General features: G+C 38.6%; 1 pseudogene; it reads left to right on the top strand.

Annotated features, from left to right (window-relative positions):
• Positions 1-2010: 2010 nt before the first annotated feature.
• On the top strand, positions 2011-2129 carry LOC118606113 (annotated as a pseudogene).
• Positions 2130-5502: the final 3373 nt, after the last annotated feature.

Raw genomic sequence — 5502 nt, 5'->3', positions numbered from 1 at the left:
TAGATTAAAGAAAAGAATATTTTGGCTACCTGCTCAGATTTTTAATTCCATTACCTGGAGTTGACACTCAAATAGCTGTGACCTGGACGAACCACTTAACCTCTACGTGACTTAGTTTCTTTATTGTAGAATAAGAATTCGGACTGGAGCAGTGATTTTTAAAGTGTGGGATTCCTCTGAGGTACTTTAAAAATTCTCCAGACAAAAGTGAAATCTGAAAAGGCAAAGGTACTCATAAACTCATTTGAGTTAAATCACAAAATTTCAGGGGAAAGGGAAGAATACACTATTGGGTATCAGGAGATAATTCTCCATGGGTGTCTTATGTGTCTGCTCAACTTGCCAACAGAAACACTGACCACCTTTATTCCCAGTTGTCTTTTCTAAGATGTTGTATAGCAAAGTGCCTTGGAAAATAGAGGCAATGTGTCCCAGCAGGCCAATGGCAGGTTTCTTTACTGTCCAGAAAAATAAAGATTATGTTCCCCTCCAGTGCAGTGTTTGAGCAGACTTGTTAGCTTGCAAGCCCACTTTAAGAAACTCAAGTTCTCTGAGCTTTGGATTTCTCAGCACTGATGTAAACCCACTGCATGCACAGCATCTACTGGACCATCCCGCATTACCCACCCTCCACCCAAGACTTGGGAAGCAAAGGAACGAAAGTAGAATGAAGCTCATGCTATTTACTGTCTGGGAGTGTGAAAGCCTTTTGTCTCTAATCCAGGAATCTCAAATTTTCTGCCAGCATTTATGAAACTATGGCAAGCTAACTTTTTAGCTCATGAGCTGGGTAAAAATCTCAGGCCCTTCTTAGTATTTAACATCTGCAAAATGTTCCTAAATCCTGTGCTATTGGTGTTACCAGTAGAACGTGGGCTGATAGGTTTGTACGACATAATAATTACCATCGTCCAAACGCAGAGTCTAAAATAGAATCTAAGGGTACAGATCTAAGGTTCTGAAATAATTGTTTGAAGTCTGAGATTAGTAAAATCTCTACATTTAAAATAGGCAAATGTATGGATGTTGATAATTTCTCCATTTTGGTTATTTTGTATATGTTCTTGCAGGCAAAGAAAAGGGATATTTATCACTATATAAAACATTCGCCACAGACATATTAGGAGAAGAAAATTTTAACCAGGTGGAATGCGCATAACACATCACAAAAAACCTTATGAAAATGTAGCAATGTCTGTATCATGAGTGATAGCCGTGGTAGAAAACCCATTCACATAAAATCATTTCCAATACGTGTACAAGTGGTATATTTGCATAACAAGGCCCAGCTGTTACATAAAAGGCAACTGTGTTTTCAGTGTTGGATACTGTCATACAAACTGACAACTTTATTAAAGGATTGTCTTTTCATTACAAACTTTTCAGTTGTTGACAATCATAAATGTGGTAGATTCCAGAAATTACTTTTTATGTTGAAGTTCACTGGTTACACTGAGGCAAGGCATCAACATAAATGCTTCGAATGAGACAGAAAATTACTGCTGTGTAATACAAACATCTTTAGATAAAACATTCAAATATAGCATGATTGCGCTTCTTTGCATATCTTCTAATATTTTTAAAGAACTAAATACGGCAATGTAAGGCCCCCATACTACCATGCCTAAAATTACAGTTAAAATGTCAGCAATGAAACTGAAAACTAGTTTGGACTTAACTTCCAAAACAAAGGAAATTAAACTGTTTAGAAACTTCAAATTACTATCTAACAAAGAACTACGCATTACTGTATTATTTATATAGTTTTATGTTGTTCAAAGTTATGCTTGCAAAGTCTTTTCTACCCAGTGATAATTAAAATTGTCTGAGGTATTTAATCAACTGTCTCCAAATTTAAGAACTGTCAATTAAGACATAATAGCACTTATATGATATTGTTAAATAAAACTTGCCTTCCTATTTCTCTGTCAAGTTTCTGAATTAGGCTAATTAATGTGAATCCTAGAAAGCTTTCTTGAAAACTTTTACCATTCAGAACTGTTTGGTTCTGTCTATGGCCATGCCACCCTGAACATGCCCAATCCTGGCTGATTTTGGAAGTTAAGCAGGGTCAGGCCAGGTTAGTGCTTGGATGGGAAACCACCTAGGAAGACCAGGTGCTGTAGGCGTGAAAAAAAAAAGAACTATTTGTTTCTGTGGATTATGATTGTTTTAATACTCTATAGCTACACTGAGGCGGGGTATGGGGAGGGACATAAGACTGTACCTGATATTCTTAAGTCTCAATCCCTAAATTTTATATTTCAATTATTATTCACAATGATTTATTTTTGAGTAAATGTTATAGATTTGAATATGTAAAATTTATGCTAACAAAATACCATATTTTCTGTTTTACCTATTAGAGTCCTGCCTAAGATTTTATATCTGTAAGAAGCTTCTGGGGGTAAAAAAAAATTAAAAAATAGACTAACTGATTTCTAAGGTTCTTCTATGTACTCTATTCCTCTAATTTTGCACTTAAAATTAATTTCTTAATTTTTAAAAATGATTGAACTAGAAGATTGAAATAATATTCAAATTAGAAATGTATTCATTCAAAAGATACACACTTGAACTTCCCCCCCCCCCCACACACACACATTCTTGTCTTATTGTTTCTGCATTACCTTCTCTAATGCTGTTCAATTGCATTATTTAGTCATATCTGAATCAGATGTGCCAACTATTCTGGTTATTGAGTTTGTAAGTTCTCATTTCCCCCTCTAGCTCATTGCCTTTGGTCTAGTCCACTGTTTGTCCATACTTTTGCTGAAGGATGGACGAAATTATTTGTGAATAACAATAACAAGCATAGTAAGTAGGTAATTTCGGTATTTTTGGTAACTGATAAAAAGCTTTTAGTGGAGCAAATATTTAGAATTATTGGCTGGGACACTATTTTAGCTTTTCATGCTGCCATATGAAAATGTTAGTAGGATAAAAGATTCTGGGGAAACTTGGTATCACACAGTTGAAATACGCTGTATCTCTGATCATGACGTTGTGCCCCAGACTATGTATTAGTTATCTCTTGCTGTGTAATGAATTACCCCAAAACTTACACTTAGAGCATAATTCTTTGCACATTCCAGATGCGCACTTCTGAGTCAAAGATCCTCATGAGGTCACAGTCCTGTCATCCAGAGCTGTGGTATCACTGGAAGGCTCTTTGGGTTGAAGGATCTGCTTATGCAGTGGCCCGTGTGTTGGTGGGATTCGGGTCCACACAGGCTCTTGGACTGAGGGCCCAAGTTGCTCACTGGATGTTGGCTGGAAGGCTTCCCTCAGTTCCTTTCTATAGGGGGCTCTCCGTAAGTCAGCTCACAACGTAGCACCTGAATGAGCAAGAGGACAACCTGAGAGGGTGCCCAAAATGGAAGCCATAGCCTTTTAGAAACCCAGTCTCAAAAGTGGCATTCTATCACTTCTTCCATATTCTCTTTATTAAGAGTGGGTGACTAGGTCCAGACTATACCTTTGGTGTGGGGAGCATTGGCACCAGGAGAACTGGTCACTGGAAGTCATCTCAGAGACTGCCTACCACAGGACGCAATGCAGAAAATGTGTGCTTCTCTCAAAGTTCCCACGCTCCCTGTGAAGCCAGCTCCTACCCGGTGGAGAGCAGCCTGAGTGAGTCCAAATCACGTAGAAGTAGGTCTATGTGGCCAATACCTCAATATTCCTGAAATGGAAAGGAAACGACAGCTTCTCTATCCTCATCTTGCCAGCCTTTTGTAGCCATCCAAGTCAGAATATGGGGATGGTGGTGGCAGTGATCGAAGACACAGCCCACACCTAGGTCTATCACAGATGCTGAGCATCTTATAGAGTGCCCCACCAGAGCTGGAAGTGGCAATGCTCTGTGCACACCATAGACCACAGTCCAAGAGGCCCAGAGGCCTCTCTTCCTCTGTAATCATTCCTTGTCCCTGCCCATCAGATTGTACCTGGCCTCACTGAATATATAGTGACTTTTTAAGGTTAAAAGAATCTTTTTCCCAAATTAGGATTGACATACAGCAGATACACTGCAGCTGGGCCTTCACTGCCTTGATGAGCTGCTGCGGCAGTTTCTGGGGCTTGCTAATTGGTGTGCCCAGGTTTCAGTGCTGTGCTTGCTTCAGCTGCTACTGAGAACGGCAGCTGACGGTGCCAGGATCTCTGCATGGCCCAAGTCCTTGCCTCTCCCAAGTCCCTGCCTCACCCAGTAGCAGCAGCTGCACGGAAAGCCACCTGGGCAAAGCTCAATTACCTGAAAATAGCATTTGCATAATGGGGTTAAATAAAGCACTGGCTATATGTGTGGAAATTGTATGTTTACATGGAAAAACCTCTATGAGTTAACTCATATCTTGAAATGCAGAGGAGACAAGAGGACATGATAATCTCCATTTGGGGACAATGTGGAATATCATTCCTCTTAAAAACACCCAAGAAGGGTGACATAGAACAATGGGCAAGGAAAGCTTTGGTTTTCAGTAATTAGCATTATAACTCAGAACATATATAGTTACAGACTCATTCCAAGTGCAGATTGTTTTTATTGTTGTTGTTGTTGTTGATAAAGTTAAATTAGGATTATTGTCTCTAACTAGCTTTTACAAAACCTACTAAGTGCCAGAGCCTTCGTATTCTGCAGGAATGCCAGTGGCAGCAGCAATTTGATTTTCTGAGGTTTCAGCTGCCCCACCTCTCCTCCTTACAGATTGCAGGGAAGGAGAGAGTTATGCCAGGAGCTATTTTAAGGCTATATACGTTGCTAAAGATACATACACATTTTCAGCCCAAATTTATAAACTTTTATTGCCTTGAACCTAAAACTGAAATTGAAAGTTAGTTGGTGGGTCCTTCTTTGCATCTTAAACATTCTTTTTAAGTCTTTAGAAACTATCTTTACCTAAAATGCAATGAAGTCTGAAATATGGTAATTAGCTATTTATAATGCAAACAACTGGCAGTGTATCCTCATCAGATGCTCAATAAAAGTATCAGAGATATTAGATTTCCTCTCCAAGAAGCTCTCCAAGCACACATTATTTTTGACTTCTAAACAGTGCATAAGAGACACCCAATTCTCTTATTCCTGGGTCATAAACTCAGGGGATTTATTTTCCACTTTGAATGAAAGCTTCTGGCAAGCACTCAAGAGAAAAACTTAAAGGTAAAACCAAAGAGAGACTGAAGGGCAGATCCGTGATATGGACAGTCAAGGCATCCGGAAGTCAGACAGCTTGGACAGGCTATTGGCATCCGGGTTGCTTCTTTTATGCCTAAAATGATTCCTAAGTATCTCCATTTTCTATTTTCAGATTGTAAAATATTACTGATTAATAAATAGTAAAAACACAGGATGTTTTTATTGAATATAACTATACTCCTTTTTACATAAAGGTGATATACCAAACTTTCAATTTTCAGGATTGACAAAATAAGAAATTAATGTTTTTAAACTGACTTCAAGTAGCATTATTTTTTAGTGTGTAGATCTGTTTACATCTA

This window comes from Rousettus aegyptiacus, unplaced genomic scaffold (assembly GCF_014176215.1).
Source record: "Rousettus aegyptiacus isolate mRouAeg1 unplaced genomic scaffold, mRouAeg1.p scaffold_m13_p_7, whole genome shotgun sequence".
NCBI lineage: Eukaryota > Metazoa > Chordata > Mammalia > Chiroptera > Pteropodidae > Rousettus > Rousettus aegyptiacus.
The sequence above is the reverse complement of the archived record's forward strand: the minus strand, read 5'-3'. Positions and strand labels throughout refer to the sequence as shown.